Source organism: Humulus lupulus, chromosome 5, assembly GCF_963169125.1.
Source record: "Humulus lupulus chromosome 5, drHumLupu1.1, whole genome shotgun sequence".
Lineage (NCBI taxonomy): Eukaryota > Viridiplantae > Streptophyta > Magnoliopsida > Rosales > Cannabaceae > Humulus > Humulus lupulus.
In genome coordinates, this window is record NC_084797.1 from 195768873 (window position 1) to 195785660 (window position 16788).

Here is a 16788-nt window from a genome sequence, read left to right on the forward strand (position 1 = left end):
CAGATGCCTAAGTTGCTTGTTCCGTTCAGTGATCACTTTCCTGGTCGAGTGACATATCGGGGTAGTAGTACTTTAAATCACATCAAGACCAGGTTTTTGGAGCTCGGGCTGCTTGAAAGGGCTAAGGAATCCCCTTTTAAGCAATTCTTTTTGGCTTCGGAGTTTAATTTCTCCGGAGTCTTGGTGCATCAACTGTTGCTGAGGAAAATCGCCAGCAACAACGAAGATGAGGTGCATTTTTTCTTGGGGTCGAAGTCTTGTAGATTCGGCATGGGAGAGTTTGCCCTGGTGACGGGGTTGGATTTCAGTGCCTTCCCATCACCAGAAGAGTTGGAAGGGCGTAATCTCAGCGATCGGTTGATAAAGGAGTATTTCAACGATGCTGAGAAAGTAAAGCTGTCACAGGTGGACCATGCTTTCAAGACTTGTACGGTTGTGGAAGATGTGTACAAGCTTGGTCTATGTCTGTTTGTTGAGGGGGTTCTGAATGCCATTGAGGGAAAACTGCACATTTGGCGAGATATTCTAAAAATTGTTGAGAATGTAGAGTACTTCTTCAGCTATCCATGGGGGAAGTACTCTTATAGGAGGCTATTGCATTCTTGTAAGAAGGACATGGTGAAGCAAAAGGCCAACTATGATGCCAAGAAGGATGCCAAGGTGCAGCAAGAGTCCAAATACAGTATGTATGGTTATGCCCCCGCCTTACAGTACTGGGCATATGAGGCTATCCAACAGCTTGCGGTGGAGCTTGTTGTGAGCTCGGGAAACATATTCCCGAGGATGCTTAGCTGGTCGCATCGGAAGAACAAGGATTTCACCAAGTCCGTCATCGCACCGATATTATTGAAGAAGAATGTAAGTTATGTTGTTTTTTTTTTATCTATATGCTTATATTTTATCATTATTTGAGTTAACCAAATGTTTTATGTTGTTTGCAGTTAATTGTTCTTCCGATGTTGAAGCCTCGGCCAGCAGAAAAAGACTATTACTTGTCTTTGACTGAGGGAGATCTTCCCCTTTATCCTGGGCTTGGCCAGGATCCCTCGGAGACTGATGAGGAGGAGGATGCGACTTTTGAGAAAATGGCAGAGAAAGTTTCTCAGGCTGCCGAGGCAGCCAAGATATTTGTTGATGCTGCCCCGGGGGAGGAGGTTGCAGGTCCCACCCCTCCTATTCCCCCAGCCTCAGCCCCAGCCTCAACCTGTGCCCCAACATCAGCCCCAGCCTCAGCCCCAGCATCAACCTGTGCCCCAACATCATCCCCAGCCTCAGTGTCAGCCCCAACACCAACCCCACCACCAGCCTCAGCCTCAGCCCCTGAGCTGGCCGACTTGATTGAGCGGTTGGACAGAGTCGAGGGTCGACAGGAGACCCTCTTGAAGAACCAGTCAGTGATCTTGGACGTACTCAGTCAGATCCTGACATTTGTTAAGGAGAAACCGAGGGGGTCCAATGAAGATTTAGAGTCAGAGTCATTGGATCTTCCGCTAGACTATGTTGATGATCCAACGACGCCCCCTACCATCATTGTGACACCAGATGCTGAGACTCCGGGAGTCGTTATTGTCAACCCTGAGGATGTTGCTGGGGTTCAGTTTCAGAGGGCTAGACGCCAAAGACGCAAGCCAGATTGGTTTGAGGACTATACGGATCCCACGAGGAAAAGACCTCGCACTGCTGCAGCTGCACCAGCAGACGAGGCTACACAAGAGGCTACACATGTGCTGGACCCTCTCAAGAAGCCAGATCCCAAACAGTATAGGACAATGTGCAAGTGGCTTCTTGGAGACATGCCCAACAAGACCCCGCGGGATGTAAAGACTGGGAGTCACGGTCCAGCATGGTTTCTGACGTTGAAGACACCCCAGTCGTGGCTCAATGATGGGGTAAGCAATTTATACCTAATTATGGACTGTTTTCAATTTTACATGTTTTATTTTTACTAACTCGATGTGAGCTCGATAGGAGTTCGATAGTAGTTCGACATGGATGTTAAAATAGGGGTTGTTCTTTACTATTTCAGAGTGGCTCGATGTGAGCTCGATGGAGCTCGATAGGTAGTTCGATAGGGATGTTAAAATAGATTGTTTTTTTACTGTTTTAGAGTGGCTCGATGTGAGCTCGATGGAGCTCGATAGGGAGTTCGATAGGGATGTTAAAATAGGTTGTCTTTACTATTTCATGATGGCTCGATGTGAGCTCGATAGGTAGTTCGATAGGGATGTTAAAGTAGGTTATTTTTACTGTTTCATACTGGCTCGATGTGAGCTCGATAGGAGTTCGATAGTAGTTCGACATGGATGTTAAAATAGGGGTTGTTCTTTACTGTTTCAGAGTGGCTCGATGTGAGCTCGATGGAGCTCGATAGGTAGTTCGATAGGGATGTTAAAATAGATTGTTTTTTTTACTGTTTTAGAGTGGCTCGATGTGAGCTCGATATTAGTTCGATAGTAGTTCGATAGGGATGTTAAAAGCTCGATGTGAGTTCGATATGAGTTCGATAGTGAAAATTCCCTTAACAAAGTGGCTCGATGTGAGCTCGATGGAGCTCGATATGGAGTTCGATAGGGATGTTAAAATAGGTTGTCTTTACTATTTCATGATGGCTCGATAGGTAGTTCGATAGGGATGTTAAAGTAGGTTATTTTTACTGTTTCAGACTGGCTCGATGTGAGCTCGATAGTAGTTCGATGGTAGTTCGATAGGGATGTTAAAGTAGTTTGTTTTTTTACTGTTTCATACTGGCTCGATATGAGCTCGATATGAGTTCGATGTGAGCTCGATGGAGCTCGACATCAGCATTTTAGGATGGTTTTTGCTAATTTTTTTATCGTACTCTCTTTTGCAGCATATTGATGCGGCAGAACACATGCTTCGTATGCGTCGCAAGTATTTTCCCAATATATATCGACAGAATGCAGTTGTGATGAACAGTTATTTCTCACAAGTGATACCTGCCCGATATGATCAGTTCAAGAAAACAGCCGACAAAACAAAGTATTATTGGGATGCTGACATTATGTCCATGTTGACCGGCATCGAGCAGCAGTTTCTGGCATCTTGGGGAGGAGTTGAGGATGTATATTGGTGCCAGAACTATGGACAACAACATTGGTTTGCCATTGAGGCTTCCATTTCTAGTTGGACTCTGACTGTTTACGATTCAGACAACTCGGTGATTAGTGACGCAAAGCTTGAGGATATTATGAGTCCATGGTGCTTTATGCTACCTTCTCTGTTAATGCAGAGTAAACTGTTTACTGATAGCTTGATGTTGAAGATTCCATCAGCAGGAAATAGGCCGCATCAGTTCACATTGCGTCGCAAACAGAAACACGAGCTCCCTCAGTCAAAGAGAAGGTAACAAACATCATCTTCATACTAATTTTGTTTCTAACTAAATTTATAGTAATGTGCACTTAATATATTTTTTTTTTTTTACAGTGGGGATTGTGGTGTGTATGCTATCAAGTATATTGAGCATCTAATGGTCGGTCTTCCATTGGAAGCTATCTGCGATGAAAATATGGAGGTGTTCAGGAACAAGTGGACCACAGACTTGTGGTATCAAAATTTGTTACCTTGATGATTGTATATATACAGGGTCTTTACATGTACAGTTTGTTGTTCACATTTTTTTATAATTTTCATGGGCTGTTATCGAGCTAATATCAAGCTATATCGAACTGTTATTGAATTATCAAAATTTGTTACCTTCATAAAAAGAGTTTATTAATACAACAAGTTCAAATGGGAAAAAGGAGTTTAAAGCCTAGCTTTGCCATAAACATAACTTTTCAGAAAAATCAAATAAAAAGAGTTTATTAATACAACAAGTTCAAATGGGAAAAAAAAGTTTAAAGCCTAGCTTTGCATGTAGCCCTGTTGTGGCCAAGACCACCACACATGCTACACTTGCGATGACTGGGAATGATTTCTCCATTCGATGGAGTGCGGTTTGTCTTCCTTCTTCCCACCTTATTCTTCTTCGGTCGACCAACTGGTTGTTTTTCAACGGGAACCCCAACTTGCATTTTCTCTATGTTCTCGGGAACTTCCCAATCATCCTCATTGCCAGTTGGGTAAATTGTTTCTTTGTAAGACTCCCTCCACATCTCAGTAGTGTAATATGGTGAACACAGTGAGTAAATGTTGACATTGCGCAACATGGCCGCAGCCACACCATGAACACAAGGGTAACCCATTATTTGAAACTGACCACAAGAGCATGATTTGGTCATCAAATTCACCTCACCATCACCTTCTGGGTCTACCACATGAAATTCAAACTGTCCAAGAGGATGGACTTTCAAGTACCTTGCATCATCCGCAATGCCTGAGACATCTTTCTCATATGTTGTTGCTAATTTCGATGTGCACTTCTCTACCTCCTCACGACGCGCGGCAAACCATGACTGAATTGTGAAACGAATGAATTCCACAAAAGTAGTGACTGGGAAGGTTCTTGTGTCTCTGGTTTTGTTGTTGAAACTTTCAGCGTAGTTGCTTGTCATTACATTGTATCGATTCCCAGGAAAGTATACACGAGTCCACTTATCGAAGCCAATACCCTCGAGATATTGAGCTATGGCAGGATCCATTTGCTTTATATTATTGAAGAACCTGTGAAATTTTGACTTCCGAAATGCATATGCCGCATTATACATCTCCTTGTGACAGTGATCGGTCTTGAACTTAGCGATTACATTCATACTTATGTGATGGTAGCATGCGCCGTGGTAGGCATCAGGGAAGACCAACTCAAGAGCATGAATAATGCTAGCATGCCTGTCTGAAATAAAAGACAGATTATCAACAACTCCAATGGCTTCCTTCAATTTCATCATGAAATACTTCCAAGAAGCATGATTCTCACTGTCAACAATCGCGAATGCAATTGGATAAATGTGGTTATTCGCATCCAATGCGACAGCACACAACATGTGGCCACCGTACCTTGACTTTAAGAAAGTGCCGTCCACGCATATAACAGGACGACATGATGTAAATCCCCTTCTACAAACTCCGAGTGAGAAGAAACAGTAAAGAAAGCGACCGTCATCTGTGACAAAATCAGTAATTGTACCTGGATTCTTTTGCTGCAGCATGTACAGGTAAGAAGGTAACTTGGAGTACGATTCTTCAGGTGTCCCCCTAACATAACCGAGTGCCTTCTCTCTGCATCTCCAAGCCTTAATATAACTCATATCGATCCCAAAATTATTCTTCATATCCTCCTTTATGCTGTTTGGTGGATAGCTAGTGCCATCAGTAGCATATTTGTTCTTGATAAGGTGCCCAATGACAGAAGGTGCTGCTTGACGGTGGTCTTTTTGTCGCAATTCTAGTGAGCAAGTATGTACACTATTATAAACAGTGATCTCAAACATCTCTGATCGCGCTACTTTTTTCCCTCTTATTCTCCAACCACAATCAGGATCCTTGCAGGTGATATACAACACATCAGTACCAGACTTCTTAACCATAAACTCAAAATTATTCTTCATTGCAAAGAGAGCCGCTTTGGTTTTCAATTCCATCTTGTTCTCAAATGTCTTCCCAAGATGTAATTCCCCCAACGCTATACCGGATGAGGGTGATTCAGAACGACTACAAGCTATGATATCTTCTTTTGTAAACATGGGAGCACTCCATTTTCTGTGATCTTCTGTTGAACATATTGAAATGTTCCCTGTATAGTTATATTCTGTTCCACCATGACGACTAGAGCTGGTGCCAGGTGTTCGGCGTCCTTGACTTGGTGGGTTCGTCCGTGCAATATGACGTATTGGTTGTTCTTGTGCTTCTTCTACTTGCAAATGTTCAGCTAATAGATCATCATCCACCGAATTGTCTCCTAATTCCTCATTGTGTTCGGCTACCGGATCGTCATTCACATAGGGGTTGTACTCATACTGGTTGTCCCTCAGGTCACCAATAGGAAATCCTAAAGTACTGGCTGCTCCCTCAGGTCCGGGAGTGGAATATGGGTCTGCAATGACAATCTTTTTAACAGGAGTGACACACAAGGCCAACCTTTCTTTAGATGTTACTCTTATGAATGCACGAACACCAAGATCACTTTCAACATGAACGGGTGTAAACGGTTGGTCGCCACAAGTGTAAGGAACCTCCAATTTCAACTCATACATCTGTTTATCAACTTTAAGTTCCTTGTGCAATATGTCAAGAAGTTGCAAGTACGTTACAGTATCCTCCATCGGTATCACCGTGCATTGAGGGTCCTTGAAAATCCACTTATTCCCTTGTAATTCCCAAACACCATTGTAGGATACACAAACGTAGACAATAGAGCCTGTGTTGGAGAAAAAAACATTAACATTGTCAGGAAAACTGTCATTTTTCCAGAAATGCAATAAAAAATAACATTATCGAGCTTTATCGAGCTATTATCGAGTTGGAATCGAGCTACCATTTCTCAAAACAGAACACAAACCTAACCAAACCCTCCATCGAACCCCTATCGAGCTATTATCGAGTTATCATCGAGCTACCATTTCTCAAAACAGAACATAAACCTAACCAAACCCTCCATCGAACCCATATCGAGCTATTATCGAGTTAGCATCGAGCTATCATTTCTCAAAACCGACCATAAAACACAACCAAACCCTCAATCGAACCCTATCGAGCTCATATCGAGCTACTATCGAGCTCACATATTATAGATCCATTCGACCCCTTATCGAACCCTTATCGAGTTTCCATCGAGCACTAAACCGAACCTATCGAGCTATTATCGAGCTAACATCGAGCTACATCGAGCTCTTACAAAGACCTTCTTCTACATACCATCGAACCGTTATCGAGCTTCTATCGAGCAAAAAAATTGCAGAAAACCCAGAAAAACACAGATCGCGGAATCTCTCAAAAAATCCCGAAAAATACACCAATATAGGCTCAGATCTGTTCAAAATAGCCAAAAAAAATGTAAACAAATAATACCCAACACAAAATGTAAAATCTCATTACCCATGGTTTTTCTCCTCCAAAAACTCTCAAAATAGATGTTGCCTTTGATATTAACGAATTCACAGAAACAATGGAGATAACTAACAATGATTTTGACAAGAAAATTATACAAAACTGTAGGTTTTATGGAGATTTCGTGAGAATTAGAGAGAGAGAGGGAGGAGAGTGGAAGAGAAGGTTTTGTGAATTTTTTATATAATGGGAGGGGTATTTTGGGTATGGGAGGAAAGTTTAGCATTAATTTGAAAATATTATTAATGTTGGGATTTTTTGGTAATATTAGGTATTATTAGAGATAAAAAGTGAAATTTCCCTTTTTATAATCACACTATTTTCTATTTTCAAAATTAGATAAAAATCACCCATCTTATATATGCATAAGATAGAAGCATCAATCTAGATATATAGGGATGTCTCTAGTACTTTCATGAAAATTGAAGTATTGGTGTATTCTTTGTATTTTTTACACCAGTATAGTTATAGTTTTAATTTGATTATGTACATTGTTGGTATAGTAGGCACTATATCAATTTTTAAGAAATTTCGAATAATTTACTGTACTAAAAATATGGTTCAAAAATTTTATTGCATGTGTACCTATTTTTTTATACGACCTGCACATAAAATGTTTGAACATTAGTTTCGACATCATAAATTGTTCATAATTTTCAGAGAAATTAGTAAAATGACTATTATAACTATAATGTGCACAATCATATAAAAAATTGAAATTATAACTATCAAATGCCAAAAACATGAAGGGTACACTGATACTCTCCTTTTGAGGAGGGGTACCAAAGAACTCGCTTATCATATACTCATACATTCATTAATATATATTTGAAAAAATAGTAATACAAAATTTAATTAGAATGGTCACACATGAAAAGAAGATGTGTGGGCAAAAATATGGATTGCATCTCAAAATGTGTAAGGAACCCATATTATTATAAATGTTATTTATGATTTTTTATCTCCTGAATTATGACTTATATATTATTGTGTCTCCTAATTTTTCAGGCCATTAAAAATTACCCTCGAATTATTCACAGTGTTGTTAATTGAGACTTTCGTCCAATTCTGTCCAATGTGCTTCACGGAATGCTAACGTAGTTCTTTACTCGCTAATGTGTATCAGCACGTCAGCGCCACATGTGTTTAAAAAAATATATTAAAAAACTATTTTCTTATTAAAGATTAATTTAAAGTATTACCCTAAAAAAAGTTTACAGCAAATCAAATCTTACAAAATTAATATTTTATAAACTGTGATTTAAAATTTAAAAACCTAAACTATGATTAAAAATATATTTTAAATTAAATTTAATAAAATTTCAAACTAGATTTAATCTTAAAAACACTTAATCTTATTTCTCATATTTAACATCAATTTAAAACACCTAATCTTATACCTAAATTGCTAAAAAGATTATAATCAAATTTAACGCAAAAAAAAAATCAAACATAGACCAAATGCATTCATCCTTTAAATCCAATCCAAATTTATTCATAAAAAAAAAAAAAAAGCAATCGAACATAAACCATTCCAAATTTATTTATTAAAAAATCCAAATGCATTTATCCTTTAATTCACAAAAACATCTAACATTCAAACCCAATATTTCTATATTCTGAATTCTTCCAAAGAAAATCAAAATCTGAAAACTTAGTAAGCCCCCTATTTGTATCAAACCAAAAATCATTTCTCCATTTTGAATCAAAGCAGAACTTGAACCTGTCAAAACCATTCTTCATCAACACAAACTAATAAATCCACATCACAGTTCTTAAAAAATTATGAACACTAAAAATCTCAAATCAAACAAAAAACATTCTTGAAGAAAAATAACACCCATAGCCAAATCCAAATCCAAAACAAATAACCAAAACACAATTCACAAATTACAAAAACTAGATATGCCTCTAGCTCCACCCTCCGTCATTGGTCTCCTCTTCAGATTCGTCGCCTCCTCACACCTGCAAGCAGATCTGCCCAAATCCGACAGATTCGCATTCTCATCTCATAGTCCTCTACTTCCCCATTCCGATGCCAGGCACAAAACGAAGAAAAAGAAACAAGAAGAATAGGTAGTAGAAGAAGAGAAGGACGATTTCTGTAACGACCTAAAAAAATGGTAATAGGCGTTAGAGCCTTGATTAGCATGTCGAGAGGGCATAATTGGATATGTATGTGATTATGTGATTTAAATGTGTGACTATGTGGCATGCATGATATATATGATGATGTGAATATATTATATGCATGTTTATGAGTATTAGATATGCATGTCGGCCATTTATTGTTTATAACGGCATATCTGTAATTTTGGCCCGTTAGGGCATAAATGCGATTATATGTGATAAATGGTTGAGACCACATTATTATGTAAATATATTTGCAGTACACGGTTCAAGGCGATCCTAGTGAGCGGATTAGCGAAATAGTCACAGCGGAGTTTAATACCCGGCTCGGGGGAGCCTAGGGGTATTTTGGGAATTTAGATAATATTTTGGGATTTATTGAATAATGAATAAGTATTTGGTAATTATTTGGACATGTCGAGATTAATTGGAAATTGGTAGGATGACTCGAGGAGTTAGCGAGAATCGGGGAAATGAATGTTTTACTCTTAGAACAATTAAAGGGTTGGGTTGTCTTGAGGGGTATTTTAGTCTTTTGACTAGGATATGTGATCAGCTGGGTTTTAAGAAACCACCAGAAGTCAATAAGGAACCTTACAGAATACTCTCTCTCCCGCTCACCCACTTGTTCTCTCTCTCTCTCTCCCTCTTCTTGTGTCTTGAAGCTAAGGAAGACATAAGGAAAGTTCAAGAATTTTGGTTGGTTTAAGCTGGGGAAAATCAAAGCTAGGATCAGCCAAAGAAGAACTCTGAGGATCAAGCTATAATTGAGGTAATAATTTTGTTCTGTTTGCTGGGATTTAGGTTTGTTATGCTGAATTCAGCTGAATTGTTATTTGAGTTTAGAGTGTGCATGATAGTGGATTTCAAGCTGATGTTGGGTGTTTGATAAGTGTAAGAATTGGTTTACAGGTTGGTTGTGATGTTTAGGCTATAGGATAAGATTCTAAGCTTAGTTCTGAGTTTTGCTGTTGATTGGGGTTGAATTTTAAGGTTTAGACCCGAGTAAAAATGTTGGAAAAAGTGGAATTTATGGGTTTGGGGCCTCAGGCCGCAGCACTGTTCTTCAGGCGCCGCGGCCCACGTGCTTGAAGAGGCTAGGATGCCTCTGTTTCGCCAGGTGTGCCGCGACCCAGGGGGTGCAAGTCGCGGCCCGTGTCCTCCAGCAGGGAGGGTCTGGCCTCTGTCTAAGGGGTGGGTCGCGATCCTTAAGGGAAAGTCGCAACCCTAGATAGAAAATAAAGGGCAGCCAAGGTTTATAGGCTCGGGGATTCAAACCTAAGCGCTCGGGACGAATTCTACTACCCGGTTTAGTAGAATTCGAGGTCCCGAAGGCTAGTATTTGTTTCCAAAACATTTCATTGGGATAGAAATTGATGGTTATCCATTGTTATTTATGACTAGGTTTACCGTTAAGGCTCAAGAATGAGGATCGTGCTCGGAACCATTCTTTATCCATCGCTCGGGATTCAAGGTAAGAAAACTGCACCCATGTGGTTGTGTTTGGGACTAAGGTTCCCTGTAATTGAATATATGTATTGTGTAATTGTTTGGCTGTTGTATGCAATATGAAAGTACGACGAGGCTGATGATAAGCATACTGAACGCAGCTCGGCCTAAGCGAGCCGAGATTAGCTAAATAACCAGAGGGCTCGGCCTAAGGGCATCGATTCTTAATTGCTTGTATTACTGATCGAAATATATGTTGAAAGTATATGTTTATCGTTGTCTAGCGTTATACCTATTGTCTAGCCATAGCGTCACTATGGCTGCTTTCTGGAATGAAGACTAGCCCTACAAACCAACACGAGTCTTCCCAGCGTGCTTTGTCCTCACTCGCACGCTTCCTGGGAAAACTTCCCAGGAGGTCACCCATCTTGAGATTATTCCAGGTCAAGCACGCTTAACTTTGGAGTTCTCAAGTGATGGCCAAGCGAAAAAAAGATGCATCTTGTTGATATAGGTAGTACACATCAATCCATTTAAACCCTCTTCAACTGTGTAGTCCTATACCTACACAGTCTTAGAATCATCACACTTGACCTTCCTCAGGCGGTGTGGGATTGCACAGCTTACCCGGTCTTTTCCCTTACAGATCACGAGATTCTGACTGTCACAATCACCCCCCCTTACGGGCCCGACATCCCCGTCGGCCACACTTTCGGCTGGGTCAAGGCTCTGATACCATTTGTGACGCCCCACGTCACTATGGCTGCTTTTTGGAATGAAGACTAGCCCTACAAACCAACACGAGTCTTTCCATCGTGCTTTGTCCTCACTCGCACGCTTCATGGGAAAACTTCCCAGGAGGTCACCCATCTTGAGATTACTCCAGGTCAAGCACGCTTAACTTTGGAGTTCTCAAGTGATGGCCTACCGAAAAGAAGATGCATCTTATTGATATAAGTAGTACCCATCAATCCATTTAAACCCTCTTCAACTGTGTAGTCCCATACCTACACAGTCTTAGAATCATCACACTTGACCTTCCCCAGGCGGTGTGGGATTGCACAGCTTACTCGGTCTTTCCCCTTACGGATCACGGGATTCTGACTGTCACACCTGTATTCTGCTGATTAGTTGAGCGGATTGGATTAAAGTTGATTATATACTTTTGTTGGTATCTATGCTTGTTGTTTATGATTTTCTTGCTGGACCTTGGCTCATGGGTGCTACGTGGTGCAGGTAAAGGCAAAGGAAGAATGGACCAACCATGAGTTGAAGAGCTCTAAGGGAGGAGAGTACATTGTCAGCTGCTCGACCGCCACGGCCGAGGGAAATTTTACAGGAATTAGAGCTCTAAACTGTATTTTGCTGTTATACTGGCTTACGTGGTATCAGTTTTTTAGAGTTGTTTTTCACCATGTAAATACTATTTTGGGGTCCCATGTATCAAACATTTGTTTAAATGAAAATTAACCGTTTATGATCAAAATCTTTTAACCCTAACCTGCTAGTTGACTTTAGATTCACATTTATGTTCAAACGACTTGATTAGCAACTCTTGCACTATTTTAAGCATACAGTGTAACTGTATTGGTTATCCAAGGCGTTACAACTTGGTATCAGAGTGATCTAGGTTTAAGGGTTCCTGAAGACTGGCTGGGCATGTACACTCACCGCTAAAGACAAACTCGACTCAAGGTTTGGTAACCATATATGTGATTATATGATTAAATGTTTAAATGAAATATAAATGCTTTATCTACATGATTTGTAGGGAGCATGAGATATACTAATAGATCCTGGCCCTTGACTACTATGTGATCATGATAAGGCATGCTTATTAGCATTGCTACAATATGTGAATAAATTTTTAAATGCTTGTTTGCATCTTGATTGCAATTGTTGGTGGAGTTTCGATGTTGGACTATGGAAAGAATGTTAACCTGTCATCATTGCCTGAATGCCGAGTCATTGACTAAAGATAGACTTGGATAGTTATGCATCCAAGGCGATCAATACGACTAGCTGGCACTAGGGTCGAGGCTAGAGATGATGAGCAGTGCCAGAACCCTCCGCCAGTCCCTGAGAACTGGCAGTAGATACTTGCTGATATGCAAGCCAGACTTCAGAGTCAGGAAGAACAGATTTTCCTTCTGAGGCAACATGCTCCCTCAGGGAGTGTCGCACCTAATGTGCCACCTGTAATGGCACCAGCTATACAACCACTTGAGGTTGGGAACATGTGGGAGCCACTTTATGAACGATTCAGGAAACAACATCCTCCAACCTTTGAGGGGGGACCAGATCCACTGAATGTTGAACAGTGGATGAGTATGATTACCTCCATCCTCGATTTTATGAGGGTGGAAGGTAATGATAAACTGGCATGTGCAACCTATATGTTAGAGAGGATGCCCGCATTTGGTGGGAGGTGGCATTTTTTATATAAACTAAAAATTAAATTTTAATTTTTTTATCGTAAATGTATTTTTCTAAATTTGGTTTTATTTTTTTTATATTTTATTTTAATTTTTAATATAAAATATATTTTTGATAATTTTATTCTAAATTACACATGTGGCGTTGATGTAGCAATAACACATCATTGGCCAAAAATCCACATCAGCATTCTCATTTTGTTAGCTACATCGGACGAAACTTAACAGAAGTCTCATGTTTTATCACGTTGAATAGTGAGATAATTTTTAATGGGCTGAAAAATTTAGGAGGCACGATACGGTAATAGTAATAGTTCGGTGGGTAAAAATCATAAATAACCTATTATAATGCTGAATATGAATTCAACAAATAAAAAATCCAACCATTAATATTTACCCACTTGTCCTACTTATTATTACACTCATTCTTTATTTTGTCTTCCACATTTTTTTTCTTTCCACATTTCTTAGAAAAATTTAATTTAATTCTTCTTTGTTTTTTACTAAGTTTTTCTAAATATATATATATATATAATAATGGATAAATACCATTTTGGTCCCTGTATTTTGCAAAAGTTACTGATCGGACCTTGTGTTTTGCTAAATGACAATTTGGACCCTATGTTTTGCAAAATGGAACAAATGAGTACCCTAGACCAAATTTTGGTCAATTTTTTTTTAAATATGACTAAAATACCCACATATTTTATTAATCAATGAATTTTTAAATAATTAAAAATAATATTAAATAAAAAATATTATAAATTGATTTTAAAATAAAAAAATAATTAAAAATATAAATATTTTAAATTTCAAAAATATAATTAAGATATAAAATATAAAATAAAAACTAAATCAAAATCTTTCCAAAATAAAAAATCAAACTTAAAATCTAATTATATTCTAAACAGGAAAAAAACCTAAAACTAATAAACCATAAATTTATTCACCGTCTTCTTCTTCTTAATTGACTTATCCATGTTTCTTGTTTGCAGGTACTTCGCCAGCTTGGTTGCAGAGCAACAATGGAGGCACTGCAGTTTGGGGCTTGTAGACGGAGGCCTTCGATGGAAGGGAGAACGCCGTGGATCTGAGATCTAAAGCTTGAGTCTTTCCTTTTTGCCTCTTCTTCTTCTTCTTCTTCTTCTCTTTTACTACTTCTTCTTTGCAGGATGCTGGGACGATGGAGACTGATGTAACAAGCGCCAGTCAAAGGTTGGGTTTGGCAAGGGGGTTTGGTGCGACGAGGTTGGGTCAGCATGATCTGGTGTGAGGAGGCTGGGTCCACGGGGATCTGGTGTGATTTTTTTTTGCAAATGCTTGGGATGGGCAGCTTCATTTTGCAAAGGATTGGCACGAATATGAAGGTTCTTGAGCAATTGGAGCAGATCTGAAAGGTGGTTGGGCGAGAGTTCTTGTGCGACTCGGCATGTTTGAAGTTTGTTGTGCAACTGGATTTTGAAGCTTGTACTGGTTTTCATTGGTGATTTCTTTGGATTTTTGCTCATGATTTATGTATGGAATTGTATTGGTTTTTGTTGATGTTTTTATTGGATATTTGCTCATGATTTATGTATGAAATTGGGTCCAAAATGGAATGGATCTATTATGTTATGGGTTTTGGATCATGATTTGTGATGTTGATGAAGTTTTTTTTGGTTCAATGATGAACTCGTGAATAGAAACACTTTATATATATATTTAAGTGGTGATATTTGGAACTTTTTAAAGTGATTAATTGGATGATAAATTAAATTGTGATTTGATTTAGGGTTAATTATTGGTTTTTTATGTTAATTTTTAATTAATAAAGGGTTATAATATTTTTTGAATATTTTTTTTATTTTGAAATTAATTTATATAAATTTTTATTTAATATTTATGTTTAATTATTTAAATAATTTATTAATTAATAAAATATGAGGGCATTTTGGTCACATTTAAAAAAAATTGACCAAAATTTTGTCCAAGGAACTCTTTTGTTCTATTTTGCAAAATGTATGGTTCAAATTATCATTTAACAAAACACAGAGTCCAATCGATAACTTTTGCAAAATAGAGAATCTAAAATAGTATTTACCCTATAAAAATTGGGCTGAAATACAAATGATAATCTAAAATAGTATTTACCCTATAAAAATTGGGCTGAAATACAAATGATAATAATGCTAGTTTTTTAAGTAAATATGTTACACCAATTTTAGTTATATATGTCAGACAATAGGGTGATTGATTTATATTAAGATATATCATTACGAGTGTATGGTTTGGACAAGAAAAAAATTAATGTATTATTTATTTACTAGGTATAAGCAACGTGCATACACGTTTGCTTTGTTTATTTAAAAATTATTATATTTTTTAGTTATATATCATTTAAATTTTAAATAAATAAACAATGTCATATATTATAAAAGAATAATACAAGCATATTTAAATAAAATTAAAACAAAACATTGTCTATAGTTTTAAAAGAAATAAATAATATCATAATTTTTATTAAAAAAATCATTAAACCAAGAATATGTTATACACACACTTTTTACATATAAAAATATGATGCATTCTAGTTTTAAAGTAAATTATTTGATGTTGTTTATTAGTTTTAAATCTAGTGTTCAAAATAGTTAAATTTTGGAATTTTAATGTTTTGATTTATATATTATATATTGTAATTTTAATTTTAAAATTATATATTTTTTTCTAATTTTCTTTTAGAAAAAAATTTCAATACAATAAAATATTAAGAAATTCTAAATTAAAAGTATGAATTTAAAAAATTTATTTCATCAAATTTTAATTATTTAATTAAAAAAATTTAAAGAGAACAAAAATTTATATATAAACTAATGGCTAAAGAAATTAAAATAAGTAATTCTCATTAAAAAAACTTCTCGAAGGAAATAAGAAATATGTATATATATATATATACATATGGAAGACTTCTTAATGGTTACTACCCATAGATAGGTACTAACAATTATGATGATGTGGCAATATAGTGACTTGGTATAGCAAGTTACCAACATGTAAATATATTTTTTTCTATATTAATTTCAAATTTAGTTATTATTTTTTTGTCATAATTAATGGTGTTTTCAACCAATGAGAAACACTAGTTATATTTAGAAATTGACATACATTTGAAAAATGAAAAAGTTTACAATATTATATTTTCATAATAAATACACAATTTTCATTAGGTAACCCTTCCAAAAATTTGAAAAAATCAAAATGTATTTTTAGAAATATTAACTAACAACTATAAATATGAACCATTGATCTTAATCTAATGGTTAATATTAAAGTAATCATACATGGGTAGTAACCATTAAGAGTGCACTCATATATATATATACATATATATGTTTTATGTCACTATCACATATATATATTTAGATAAACAAAATATATTTAGTGACAAAATAAATAATTAATAAAAGAAAGAAAAAAAATAAATTTAAACACATAAATATTTTTTTGTTATAGTTTTTAAAACATAATTAATAGAGTAATTTAAATACTTTAATATGAAATTTCAAAATATGTGATGCGAATTTATTATGGCTGATATATTATTATTTTTTCTTTTTTAATTTATTTATCTTATTTAGATAATTTAATTTTTTTATTTTTTTATTTATTTACTTTATTTAGATGACTTTAAAACTAACTGTGTTATAAAACAATAAAAAATAGTTTTAAATCCAACGAAAAACAATAATTTTCATGAAACTCGCATTTATAATATATAAATATATGAAAT